Source organism: Anomaloglossus baeobatrachus, chromosome 12, assembly GCF_048569485.1.
Source record: "Anomaloglossus baeobatrachus isolate aAnoBae1 chromosome 12, aAnoBae1.hap1, whole genome shotgun sequence".
In the NCBI taxonomy this organism is placed as follows: Eukaryota; Metazoa; Chordata; class Amphibia; order Anura; family Aromobatidae; genus Anomaloglossus; species Anomaloglossus baeobatrachus.
Window position 1 is genome coordinate 54,269,366 of NC_134364.1, and position 14,126 is coordinate 54,283,491.

The 14,126-nt window shown below is 47.6% G+C and overlaps 1 long non-coding RNA gene across 1 annotated transcript in view; it reads left to right on the top strand.

Annotated features, from left to right (window-relative positions):
- Window positions 1–9,112: 9,112 nt before the first annotated feature.
- Window positions 9,113–14,126, top strand: part of LOC142257861 (uncharacterized) — a 34,549-nt gene continuing 29,535 nt past the window's right edge. The window contains exon 1 of the long non-coding RNA XR_012727669.1: window positions 9,113–9,295. This is a non-coding gene — a long non-coding RNA (uncharacterized LOC142257861). The remainder of the gene's footprint in view (window positions 9,296–14,126) is intronic.

Consider the following 14,126-nt stretch of genomic DNA (forward strand, 5'->3'; position numbering starts at 1 on the left):
GTTGTAATAGGATGATGCGGTAATGTTGGGGAGGTGTGAGAGGAGAGAAAACATTCAGCATTGCTCAAATCAATAGGGATGAGGTGCAATACCAGACACGGCCTGTGGACAGGAGTGGAGCCATTTCTCAAAAAATAGACTTTTTTGTTCTACATTCACACAACTCTTGATCTTCACATTTCTAAATTTAAAGGAGTTGTCCACTACTCTATGAACCCATTTTTAAATGAATTAGTCCCATTTCTAACATAGAAAAAAACATAGCTCATTTTCTTACATCAGATCAAATAGACAGAAGGAGGCTATTATTATGGTGGCTGTGGGCTCAACCTGTGTTGTGTCCCGGTGCAAGGTGCTGCTCGATCGGATGCACATGTGGGATGCTGTTGCCCCCATTTATCCAGTATAAGTTTTCAAGACTCCGCGATGTGAAAAATTGCATTGGACATCGGGTGGACTTTCCAAAATTATGGTATTACTAGGGTTGAGCGACCCTGAATTTTATAGTCTGGGGTTCGGACCGAACACCGGGTGTTTGGGTCCCGGACCCGAACACCTTTACCTGTATGTCCGGTTCCTGTTCACTTTTGTCATATGAATAAAGCCTATTAAAAGCCAATCAGCAAGCTTTTCCAATGTGGGCACTTGTAAAAATATTGGCATGGCTGTGATTGGCCGGCGCACCACTGTAAAAAAATAAATAATTAAAATTGAAAAAATGACGCGGGCTCCAGCGTTATTTTTGATAACCGGAGCAGGTAAAAAAAAAACGGCTAGAGGGTGCAACCCCCAGCAGTCTGCTTTACCGTGGCTGGTTATCAAAAATAAATAAATAATTAAAAAAATGGCTATATTCAAACTGGAAAGGGCCAATATCCATGACTCTGATAATACCAGTTCCCAGCTATCCGCTTTACCCTGGTTGGTTATAAAAACAATTGGGGGGACCCCACTCCGGTTTTGAAAAATTATTTATTAAAATAATTTAAAAAAAAAACAACCGTGTGGGCTCCCCTTTATTTACGATACCCAACCAAGGTACAGCAGACTGCTGGGGGTTACAGCCCATAGTCATCTGTTTTACCCTCGCTGGTTTTCACAAATAGGGTGGGGGTACACGCCATTCTTTTACATTTTTTCTTTTTCTACACTACAACTGGTCTGCAACCAATCACAGACACGAACACAGAGGGCGGGGGCGTGTATAGCAGGTGGCAACCAATCACAGATGCTGGCAAAGAGGGTGGTTGGGGGAAGCAGTGAATATTCATGAAGCTTAATCGGTGGGCCCAGGAAAAAGTCTGACTGCTGTTGTTATCTTCTGTATAACAAATTATGTATATATGTATGTGTAACTATCCTGCTCTTGCCTCCATTTTTCTTCTTTTTGCAGCCCCCTAGTCCTTACTACAACCATTTTACAGCACAGAACTTCTTGTCCCCGTTGACTTTTATGGGGTCCGTTGTCTGGGATCAAATTCAGGTCCAGTTCGGGTCCCGAACTGAATTTTTTTTTTTCAAGTCCCTACGAATTCGGCGAACCCGAAGAACCATGGGTCATCTCAAGTACAGACGCCATATATATCAATGTAAAACAGAAAGTCCCATATGCAATGTGCACTCCTGAACATTGAAATTGTAACACTAAGAATTTGTGTAATTAAGGAAATCACATGTTTGATGTTTTCTTATGCCTGACGGTCCTGAGGAAGGGAGCTGAGCCTCCAGAAACGCGTAGACCTATGCAAAATAAAGATGCATTAAACGGACTACTTGAACCAGTGATCATTTGGCGCTGCATATGAAAACCCTTTTTCCTCATTTGTTCTCTGTTATCTGCCACTTGGGTTGCTGCTGCCGTGATCTAATGTATCCATGCTTATACAGTAGTTGTGACTTTCACAACTATATCTGGTGAGTACAATTGCTCCCTGTTCCCTCCCCGCATATTATTGGGGGGACCCTATTTTTTATTATTATATTATTATTATTATGTTATATTATTGACCCTATTGCGCTTGTTTTTCCACAGCTCTTCACTGAATTTCTTTGGTGTTGCAATTTTAATATTGATGAATGTATTTAAATAGGAAAAGTCAGACAAACATTTATAGTTAAAGGGAATCTGTCACCAGGATTTTGGACCTAATCTGAGAGCAGCATAATGTAGGAACAGAGACCCTGATTCCAGCGGTGTGTCACTCACTGGGCTGCTTAGTGTAGTTTTTGATAAATCTCTGTTTAATCAGCAGTAGATTATTACAGGACTACTTGGCGTGCTGCAGGTAGTCCAGCATATTCATGACCGCTGTATAACTGCTAGATCTGCAGCAGAGAACACAGTGATTTTATCAAAATGACAGCAAACAGCTCAGTAAGTGACACATCGCTGGAATCAGGGTCTCTGTCTCTACAGATGGGGGAGCAAAAACCTGGTGACAGATTCCCTTTTATAATTTCACACATTACGGTTATTCATAGAAAACAATATCTGCAGTCTGACCTCTTAGGGGTACTTTGCACACTACGACATCGCAAGCCGATGCTGCGATGCCGAGCGCGATAGTCTCTGCCCCCGTCGCAGCTGCGATATCATTGTGATAGCTGCCGTAGCGAACATTATCGCTACGGCAGCTTCACATGCACTCACCTGCCGTGCGACGTCGCTGTGGCCGGCAAACCGCCTCCTTATTAAGGGGGCGGGTCGTGCGGCGTCACTGCGACGTCACATGGCAGGCGGCCAATAGGAGTGGAGGGGCGGAGATGAGCGTGATGTAAACATCCCGCCCACCTCCTTCCTTCCGCATAGCAGACGGGAGCCGCGGTGACGCAGGTAGGAGATGTTCCTCGCTCCTGCGACTTCACACACAGCGATGTGTGCTGCTGCAGGAGCGAGGAACAACATCAGACCGTCGCGTCAGTGTAATTATGGAACTCGCTGACGCTACACCGATTCTAGCATTTACACACTACGATGTCGAGAGCGACGCAGGAAGTGCGTCACTTTCGACATGACCCCACCGACATCGCACCTGCAATGTCGTAGTGTGCAAAGTGCCCCTTAGTCCCCATGCACACACATAGGCGGCATTGCTCCTCTGTCTTAATCAGTTCTGGTCCAGACCATTTACCACCTGATCAGTCCCATTTTCGGGGATTTTCACACATGCAGTTGAAAGACCTGTCATCTTTCTGGTATATGGAGTGCATGAAGCTCAGCCCATGGCGACATTGTGCCACAATACAAGCATGGTACACCTTACCTACATGGCTTGATACACTGTATGGACCATAGTAGTGGTCACATACACACTACATCTGGAGCAGACTTAAGAACATCTCATTTTATATCTATAAGTAAAAATTAGGAATTGGTTCCCCTATAACAGCTCCACTTAAGTTTTTGGAGCCATCTATGGGAACTTTTGCCCATTTATTTAGAAATGCATTTGTGAGATCAGTCATTGATTTTGGATGAGAGGTAAAGCTCTTCCACATCAAAGTCTCTGAGCTGTGACTTTATGGGCACAGTCATGAGGAACAATAAAGAGCCTTCCCCAAACTGTGTTGCTACAAGGTTGGAAGCTACAATTCTACAAAGTGTCTTGTGTTGCAGCATTAAGATTTCCCTTCACTAGAACTAAGGAGCTGAGGCGACCCTTTTAAAACCACGCCATGACGTTATCCCTAGTACACCAAATTATACAGTTGGCACAATGTAATCAGGTTGGTAACATTCTCCTGGAATCACCAAACGTAGACTCCTCCATCAGAGACATGCGATCCGTCACTGCACAGAACACGTCTCCTCCAGAGACTATGTGACGTTCAGTATTGCACTTGGTGATGTACGGCTTGGCGTTGTGCTTGGTGATGTATAGCTCGGCATTGTACTTGGTGATGTATGGCTCGGCGTTGTGCTTGGTGATGTATGGCTCGGCGTTGTGCTTGGTGATGTACGGCTCGGCATTGTGCTTGGTGATGTACGGCTCGGCACTGTGCTTGGTGATGTATGGCTCGGCATTGTGCTTGGTGATGTATGGCTCGGCGTTGTGCTTGGTGATGTACGGCTCGGCATTGTGCTTGGTGATGTACGGCTCGGCACTGTGCTTGGTGATGTATAGCTCGGCATTGTGCTTGGTGATGTATGGCTCGGCGTTGTGCTTGGTGATGTATGGCTTGGCGTTGTGCTTGGTGATGTATGGCTCGGCGTTGTGCTTGGTGATGTACGGCTCGGCATTATGCTTGGTGATGTACGGCTCGGCACTGTGCTTGGTGATGTACGGCTCGGCGTTGTGCTTGGTGATGTATGGCTCGGCGTTGTGCTTGGTGATGTATAGCTCGGCATTGTGCTTGGTGATGTATGGCTCGGCATTATGCTTGGTGATGTATGGCTCGGCGTTGTGCTTGGTGATGTATACCTCAGCGTTGCGCTTGGTGATGTACGGCTTGGTGTTGTGCTTGGTGATGTACGGCTCGGCGTTGTGCTTGGTGATGTATGGCTCGGCATTGTGCTTGGTGATGTATAGCTCGGCATTGTGCTTGGTGATGTATGGCTCGGCATTATGCTTGGTGATGTATGGCTCGGCGTTGTGCTTGGTGATGTATAGCTCAGCGTTGCGCTTGGTGATGTACGGCTTGGTGTTGTGCTTGGTGATGTACGGCTTGGCGTTGTGCTTGGTGATGTACGGCTTGGCGTTGTGCTTGGTGATATACGGCTCGGCGTTGTGCTTGGTGATGTATGACTCGACGTTGTGCTTGGTTAATTATGGCTCGGCGTTGTGTTTGGTGATGTACGGCTTGGCGTTGTGCTTGGTGATGTATGGCTCGGCGTTGTGTTTGGTGATGTATGGCTTGGCGTTGTGTTTGGTGATGTATGGCTTGGCGTTGTGTTTGGTGATGTATGGCTTGGCATTGTGCTTGGTGATGTATGGCTCGGCGTTGTGCTTGGTGATGTATGACTCGGCGTTGTGCTTGGTTAATTATGGCTCGGCGTTGTGTTTGGTGATGTACGGCTTGGCGTTGTGCTTGATGTATGGCTCGGCGTTGTGTTTGGTGATGTACGGCTTGGCGTTGTGCTTGGTGATGTATGGCTCGGTGTTGTGTTTGGTGATGTATGGCTCGGCGTTGTGTTTGGTGATGTATGGCTCGGCGTTGTGTTTGGTGATGTATGGCTTGGCGTTGTGTTTGGTGATGTATGGCTTGGCGTTGTGCTTGGTGATGTATGGCTCGACGTTGTGTTTGGTGATGTACGGCTCGGCGTTGTGCTTGGTGATGTATGGCTCGGCGTTGTGCTTGGTGATGTATGGCTCGGCGTTGTGTTTGATGATGTACGGCTTGGCGTTGTGCTTGGTGATGTATGGCTCGGCGTTGTGCTTGGTGATGTATGGCTCGGCGTTGCGCTTGGTGATGTACGGCTTGGCGTTGTGCTTGGTGATGTATGGCTTGGCGTTGTGCTGGGGGATGTATGGCTCGGCATTGTGATTGGTGAGGTGTGCCGCCCCGTGGAAGCAGCCGAGCTGCTCGGATCCGGGTTCTCAGTAGCTCGAGGGTCTCCGGACCCAGGGATCGTGCGGCCACTCAAATAAAGGGGGTATTTACAAGGGATTATAGAGTTCGTGACGCCACCCGTGGTGCGCGGTAACTGGGGTGAATACCTCCACTGCCGTTGGGGAGTACCCGGGGTGATGACGACGGCAGCCAGGTGTTGTGACCCTCCACGGGTAGGGGGAATGCCCCGGGACTCAATGTGATGATAAGGTCGTGGGAAACAGGGATCACTCTCGTACTCAGTCCATTGGCAGACACCGACAACCGAGTAAACCAAATCTCTGGACACCGCTGCCACTGAGTGGAGCTAGTTCGGGTCCTGTCCCCAGTGGTGCTGCGTGGTGATCCGTGACCTTCCTCCTGGCACTAAGTTTACTTCTCTGGTGGTACCGGTAGTGTGAAACTTGCCGGGTCCCGCTCCCCACTGTGGCTAAGTGTGGGAGCTTGCTCTCAGGGCTCACGCTTGGGATTTTCTGGACCATTTTGTATAGAAAGTCCTATCCCCCTTGTTGCGCTAGTACCCCGATTTTGGAGCGATTGGGAATGAATCTTGAAGGCTCCGTACTCCACGGGTAAATTATCGGGTTGCATGCAGCTACTCCCCGACCTAGGGTCCACGTACCCGTCGTGCCTTGGTCCCGGACCCGTGATGGTGTAAGGCCGCCGGCTGTCCTGCTCGACAGATCTGAGCCCCTTGCCATGATCCCCTGTGACCGGGGGTCCAACTCCTCTAGGCTCAGACCACTGTCTGCAACCTAGACAGTTTCCTTATGGGAGTCACCACTCCCGACCCCCTCAGAGCTCCTCACAGCTCGAGAGCTACTCTCTCACCACCACTCACTTCTTAACTCCACTACAGACTGACTACACTCCTCACCTCCCCTCCCTGATCCCCTAGGTGGGCGACTCTATTCCACTCAAGCCATCCACTGGTGTGTCTGGTGGGTGTGGTGCAGAGTGTATCTAGCATTTGATTTGCTGTTGTCGGCAACACCATTTGGTTAGGGACCCATAACCATGAGGGAGGTGGATACTGCATGGGAGGGCAGATTGTGCAATACCTTGTGACGACCTGATAATCCTGAGGCGTCACAGATGTACGGTTCGGCATTGTGCTGGGTGATGCACTGCTCAGCATTGTGCTTGGTGATGTACGGCTCGGCATTGTGCTTGGTGATGTACGGCTCGGCATTGTGCTTGGTGATGTACGGCTCGGCATTGTGCTTGGTGATGTACGGCTCGGCATTGTGCTTGGTGATGTACGGCTCGGCATTGTGCTTGGTGATGTACGGCTCGGCATTGTGCTTGGTGATGTGCGGCTCAGCATTGTACTTGGTGATGTACGGCTCGGCATTTTGCTTGGTGATGTACGGCTCAACATTATGCTTGGTGATGTACAGCTTGGCGTTGTGCTTGGTGATGTACGGCTCGGCATTGGGCTTGGCGATGTACGGCTCGGCATTGTGCTTGGTGATGTATGGCTTAACACTGTGCTTGGTGACTTACGGCTCGGCATTGTGCTTGGTGATGTACGGCTTGGCGTTGTGCTTAGTGATGTACGGCTCGGCTTTAGGCTAGATGATGTACGGCTCGGCATTGTGCTTGGTGATGTATGGCTCGGCATTGTGCTTGGTGATGTACGGCTTGGCATAGTCCTTGGTGATGTACGGCTCAGCGTTGTGCTTGGTGATGTACGGCTTGGCGTTGTGCTTGGTGATGTACGGCTCGGCATTAGGCTTGATGATGTACGGCTTGGCGTTGTGCTTGGTGATGTATGGCTCGGCATTGTCCTTGGTGATGTACGGCTCGGCATTGTGCTTGGTGATGTACGGCTCAACACTGTGCTTGGTGATGTACAGCTCAGCATTGTGCTTGGTGATGTACGGCTCGGCATTGTGCTTGGTGATGTGCGGCTCAGCATTGTGCTTGGTGATGTACGGCTCGGCATTGTGCTTGGTGATGTGCGGCTCGGCATTGTGCTTGGTGTTGTACGGCTCGGCATTGTGCTTGGTGATGTACGGCTCAACACTGTGCTTGGTGATGTACGGCTCGGCATTAGGCTAGGTGATGTATGGCTGCAGCTGTTCGGCCATGAAGCTCCCGGCGGGCGCAGTGTTTGTGCGGATGTTACCAGAGGAGGTCTGGACTCTGCAGTTATGGGGTCAGCAGAGCAGTGGTGACTTTTCTGCTCCCCGCTCTATAACATTACAGGGTCTCCACTTTAAGGCTGAGTTTCTTCCACGTCTTAATAATATCAGTCACAGGTGATGGGGAAAATTTAGGAGGGAAGAAATGAGGAACGGACTTGTTACTCCAGAGGCTCCTAATACAAGACTGGATAAGGGCCAGATTTTATACACTGAGGGCGAGGGGCCAGATGTAATACACCGGGAGAGAGGGGCTGGATGTTATACACCAGGGGGTAAGGGGCCGGATGTTATACACTGGGGTGTGAGGGGCTGGATGTTATACACTGGGGGTGAGGAGCCAGATGTAATACACCGGGGGCGAGAGGCCGGATGTTATACACTGAGGGCAATGGGATGGAATTAAAAATCTGAAATGACTGATGGGGACGTGTCCCAATACAGCGTACCCTCCCATCAGTGGCTTATAGGGCAGGGTATACAGCTTACCCTCATATTACTGGCTTATAGGGCTGGGTATACAGCTTACCCTCCTATTACTGGTTTATAGGGCCGGGTATACAGATTACTGGTTTATAGGGCCGGGTATACAGCATACCCTCCTATTACTGGCTTATAGGGCCGGGTATACAGATTACTGGCTTATAGGGCCGGGTATACAGATTACTGGCTTATAGGGCCGGGTATACAGATTACTGGCTTATAGGGCCGGGTATACAGATTACTGGCTTATAGGGCAGGGTATACAGATTACTGGCTTATAGAGCCGGGTATACAGCATACCCTCCCATCACTGGCTTATAGGGCCGGGTATACAGCATACCCTCCCATCACTGGCTTATAGGGCCGGGTATACAGCATACCCTCCCATCACTGGCTTATAGGGCCGGGTATACAGCATACCCTCCCATCACTGGCTTATAGGGCCGGGTATACAGATTACTGGCTTATAGGGCCGGGTATACAGCTTGGGCCCTCTTATGACTGTACTCTTTCCCCCTGAGCAGGTATCTCTGTCTTCTTCTGCTTTGTGCACGCTTTTGCTGCTTTTCTCCCATTCCCCTCGGAGTGACAGGTCTGCCATTGCACCCAGCAGATAACAGTGTATAAATCCAGGAGCTGTGGCAGGGCTGAGTCACTGAGCTGTGCAGACAGTAATGAGCAGCTGTGGAGGCTGCACACAAGTTAAACTTGGCAAAACCTGGGAATATCTTGTGAGAGGAAAAAAAACCCTTCCACCCGTGGGGAAAACACCTCCTCCGCTCTGCCTTCCGTGGCCGCCTTCCTGTGCTCTTTGATGGCTCTGCTCGCGCAGCTGAGGATGCTCTTGGGATGCGCACAGCGTCACCGTTACCTAGCAACGGTTCGAATCGAACGCAGCTTAGCAACATTTTAGCAGCAGCGGCAGCTCCTCCTCCTGGACCAATCAGCTGGCGGCGAGCAGACAGTGTGTGCTCCTGCTGGACCAATCAGCTGGGGGGGAGCAGACAGTGTGTGCAGCTGCAGTCAGGAACCGGGAGGAGACACGTGTGAGGCTCGGGAGAAGCGATGAGAGGTCGGGTATCATAGGAGCTGGCAGTGAGGAGCCCACATCCCAGGTAATCTCCTCCTCTGCTACTACCTGTGCTGCCCTCTAACCTACACCAATCCAGCTGCTGCAGAACCTCTTCAATGCCCCCTACACAGCCTTATTTTCAGGAGCTGGACAGCAGGTGATTGATGTGGTCTGTCACATATATTCTTTGGTAGATTAATTCCCCTTCTAATCAGTCTTTTTCACCCTCCTCTGGCATTGCTGCAGCTGCTGCAGAACTTCTTTACGTTCTCAGTCTTATTTTCAGACAGCAGGTGTTTGATGCAGATGTCTCCTATATTTAATGCCCAGTGGTAGAATAGTTGTCCTTGCTAATACTCTAGATTTTGCCCTTCTTTTATTGTTGGTGCAGCTGCTGCAGAACCTCCTTCGTATCCCTAGTTTATAAGGCTTCGTTTCCTAAATAGACAGCAAGTGTTTGATGCAGAATAATATTTTATACCTTTTGGAATAAGAATCATTGCCCTAGCTAATAGATCTGTTTTCCCTTCCATTAGTGTTGGTGCAGCTGCTGCAGGACCTCTTTATTGTACCTATTTATTCTGGTTTATTTTCACAGGATGTAAAATATTCTATAATGATGTCTATATATGTGAACATATAAAGCCCAGTTGTAGAATAGTTTCTCTTCCTGTCTTTAGCACTGTTACAGCTGCTGCAGAACGTCTTTAATGTCCCCAATCATTACGTTTATGGTTCTACAATGGAGATGGGGTATTCTGCATCAAATGTAACATATTTAGAGTGGGTTTTTTTTTTTAGAAGATTAGTTGCCGTTGCTTATGTCTTTTCCCCTTTAGCACCGGTAAAGCTGCTGCAGAACTTCTTTAATGTTCCCATATCATTAGGTTTATTGTCCTACAATGGACAGAAGGTGTGAAATGGGGTATTCTGCATCAAATTTAACATATATTCAGTGTGTGTGTGTGTGTGTGGGGGGGGGGTGTAGATTAGTTGCCCTTGCAACTAATTTCTTATCCCCATCCTTTAGCATTCGGGCAGCTGCTGCAGAACTTCTTTAATGTTCCCATATCATTTGGTTAATTGTTCTGCATCAAATGTAACATATAGCTACTAAGGGAGTGTGATAGATTAGTTGCCCCTGCTTATGTCTTTTCCCTATCCTTTAGCATTGGTGCAGCTGCTGCAAAACTTCTTAATGTCCCCATATCATTAGGTTTATTTCCCTAGAATGGATGGAAGGTGTGAAGTATTCTGCATCAAATGTAACATATATTCAGTGTGGTGTTTTTTTTTTAGATTTGTTGCCCTTGCAACTATTTTCTTTTCCCCATCCTCTAGCATTGGTGCAGCTGCTGCAGAACGTCTTTGATGTCCCCATATCATTTGATTTATTGTTCTGCATCAAATGTAACATATAGTTAGCAAGGGGTTTGGAGGCTGTTGAATTAGTTGCCCTTGGCTTTGTCTTTCCCCCTCTCTTTAGCAATGCTGCAGCTGCTGCAGAACGTCTTTAATGTCCCCATTTCATTAGGTTTATTGTTCGGCATCAAATGTAACATATAGTTAGCAAGGGGGTGGGGATTTTTAAATTAGTTGCCCTTGCTTATGTCTTTCCCCATCCTTTAACATTGGTGCAGCTGCTGCAGAATTTCTTTAATGTCCCCATTTCATTAGGTTTATTATTAAATGTAACACACAGTTAGCAAGGGGTGGTGGTGTTCGATTAGTTGCCCCTGCTTAAGTCTTTTCCTCATCTTTCAGCATTGGTTCAGCTGCTGCAGAACTTCTTTAATGTCCCCATTTAATATGGCTTATTTTCTAAACATGGATAGCAGATGATTAACATAGAACACTGTCTAATATCACATTTATTTAATTGACAGTAGGAGAATAGATGCCATTGCTAATAATCTGTCTGTTGCCCGCCCTTTAGCACTGATGGGTTAAGTTTCACTTTAGATAGTTTTCAAGATATTCTGCAGCAGCTGTGCATAAAAAAAACAACAAAAAATACAGGCATGCACAACTTATGTGCCCTATAGAAGTGGACGTAGTATTTTTGTGATTTTCCACTTAAATCCACTCTATCCGATGGAAGTGAAGTTGACTTCCCGGTTTTCTTCGGTAATGATCTCGGTCATCTTTGGCAGTTTTCATTTTAACTGTTGAATGCCTATGTAAGCGATAAGATGTTCTGCAGCCATCCTCATTTGTGCCAGTCCTCAAACACCGGTTGCAGTTTAGATTGGTTCTCTACCATTGCCCATAGCTTATTATACATCTAGAGGATTGGCACAAGGGAGTTGGCTTTTTCTTGCCAGTCTAAGCAGTAATGGGGGGGGGGTGGCAGCCCTGTACCACTTCTCCATCCATAGCCGGCTATAGGCTCCGATGAGACATTTTTCCAATTATCTAATATACTTCTTGGATACTTCCTTGATATTTCCCACATTACATAAAAACTGCATTTTTTTTCCCGCCATGATTTATTGTTTGTGTGTAGCAGTTCTGCATTTGTAAAGCAAAGTGGACGCAATTTCTTGAAAACTCATGGCCAGTGTTGTACGCTGTTGATCTTGTGTATTATTATTTTTTTTACCTATAAGCTTCTATGAGGAGACAGAGAAAATATAATTGTGTTTTTAATAGTGGTGAAGCGGCACTACCATGCTCGGGTGCTCAGTACTCGTTAAGACCAGTTAGATGCTCGGATGGGAGCAACTCGAGTAGCCGAGTATAATGGAAGCCAATGGGAAGTTCTTCAGAAACATGCTTGAGTTTCTCATTGACTTCCATTATGTTCGGGTACTTAAGTCACGCCCATCCAAGTGTCCAACTGGTCTTAACAAGTACCGAACACCCGAGCATGGTAGTGACCGCTCATCATTAGTTACGAGTACCGAACACCCGAGCATGGTAGTGCCCGCTCATCACTAGTTACGAGTACCGAACACCCGAGCATGGTAGTGCCCGCTCATCACTAGTTACGAGTACCGAGCACCCGAGCATGGCAGTGCCCGCTCATCACTAGCTACGAGTACTGAGCACCTGAGCATGGTAGTGCCCGCTCATCACTAGTTACGAGTACCGAACACCTGAGCATGGTAGTGCCCGCTCATCACTAGTTACGAGTACTGAACACCTGAGCATGGCAGTGCCCGCTCATCACTAGTTACGAGTACCGAACACCTGAGCATGGCAGTGCCCGCTCATCACTAGTTACGAGTACCGAACACCTGAGCATGGCAGTGCCCGCTCATCACTAGTTACGAGTACCGAACACCTGAGCATGGTAGTATCCGCTCATCACTAGTTACGAGTACAGAGCACCCGAGCATGGTAGTGCCCGCTCATCACTAGTTACGAGTACCGAACACCTGAGCATGGCAGTGCCCGCTCATCACTAGTTACAAGTACCGAACACCTGAGCATGGCAGTGCCCGCTCATCACTAGTTACAAGTACCGAACACCTGAGCATGGCAGTGCCCGCTCATCACTAGTTACGAGTACCGAACACCTGAGCATGGTAGTGCCCGCTCATCACTAGTTACGAGTACCGAACACCCGAGCATGGTAGTGCTCACTCATCACTAGTTACGAGTACCGAACACCTGAGCATGGTAGTGCCCACTCATCACTAGCTCCGAGTACCAATTACCCGAGCATGGTAGTGCCCGCTCATCACTAGTTACAAATACTCAGTTTTCAAGATCTCTGCTTGCAGTCCAAACAGCCCTGGCCATGTCGTGATTGCACAGACACATGGCTGCTTTCAGACCTCATTCACATTCACGTACGACTGCAATCCTTGTTTTTTACTGATAGTACTCTTACCTCTATAAGGCCATTTACATGTCCGTGATCTCAACGCAGAGGAAAATCTATTTTTTCCAGGTCCCAGGGCATGTATTCAGTTTGGTGCGCCCCTGAGTGGAGTGGCCATGTGATGACTGCTGGAACCAGTAAGCAGAGTTGAATCCATAGTATATTACACACCGTTAGGTTTGGGCATGCCACAATGCTTAAATTTATCATTTAAGGGCTTCTCCAGGTTTGTGATGAAAGTCTACAGGTACTCTAGAGGACTGTAGACCTCTGAATTCTCACAGCACATGCACTGCACACTGTTAGGATTTTCCCATGCAGGCAGCAAGAGTGGACCATCAGATGAGCACAAGAATGCGATTTGCATACTTCTGGCCACATTCCGACTAGATGTGTCCGATCTCACTCAATTCACTTTTATTGTGGAAGACCACACATGTCTAGTTGGCGCGTAACCGCATGTATGCAAGTCGCCTACTTGCAGTTTCGTAATCTCCCACTCTCACTGCCAACACCAGAGAATCCTGACAGCGTGCCATGCAGGCAGTGTTAGGATTCATCATCCAGTCACATAGAGTGACTGCAGACTCATCACACACTTAGGAGCATTAAAGAGGTTACCTAACATACTGTAAATAAAAACATAGCAACCCTTAACTTGTCAGATAGCACAACCCATTATTAACATAGCTATGTATAACAAAATCTTACAAGTTATGGATTATTACATGTACACAGGATCAGAACTAATAACAGGACAAGAATACAAAACACGAAATACAGCATCACAACCCTCATCAGTACAGGAATACATCACCAGAACCACCATCAGTACATAGTGCATCATTTGTAATGGTCAGGTCAGACTCATATACATTTGTATTCATAGACTTCTATCTTCTCCAGTCTTCTGCAGCACATCTCGACACAGTACCTTTAAAAATACAAGTATGATTATAATGCTTTTGAATAAAAACATCTGCCCTGCACTATGCTCCTGAATAAATAATTTCCCCTCACTGTGTACCCTGCACAAAATATGACC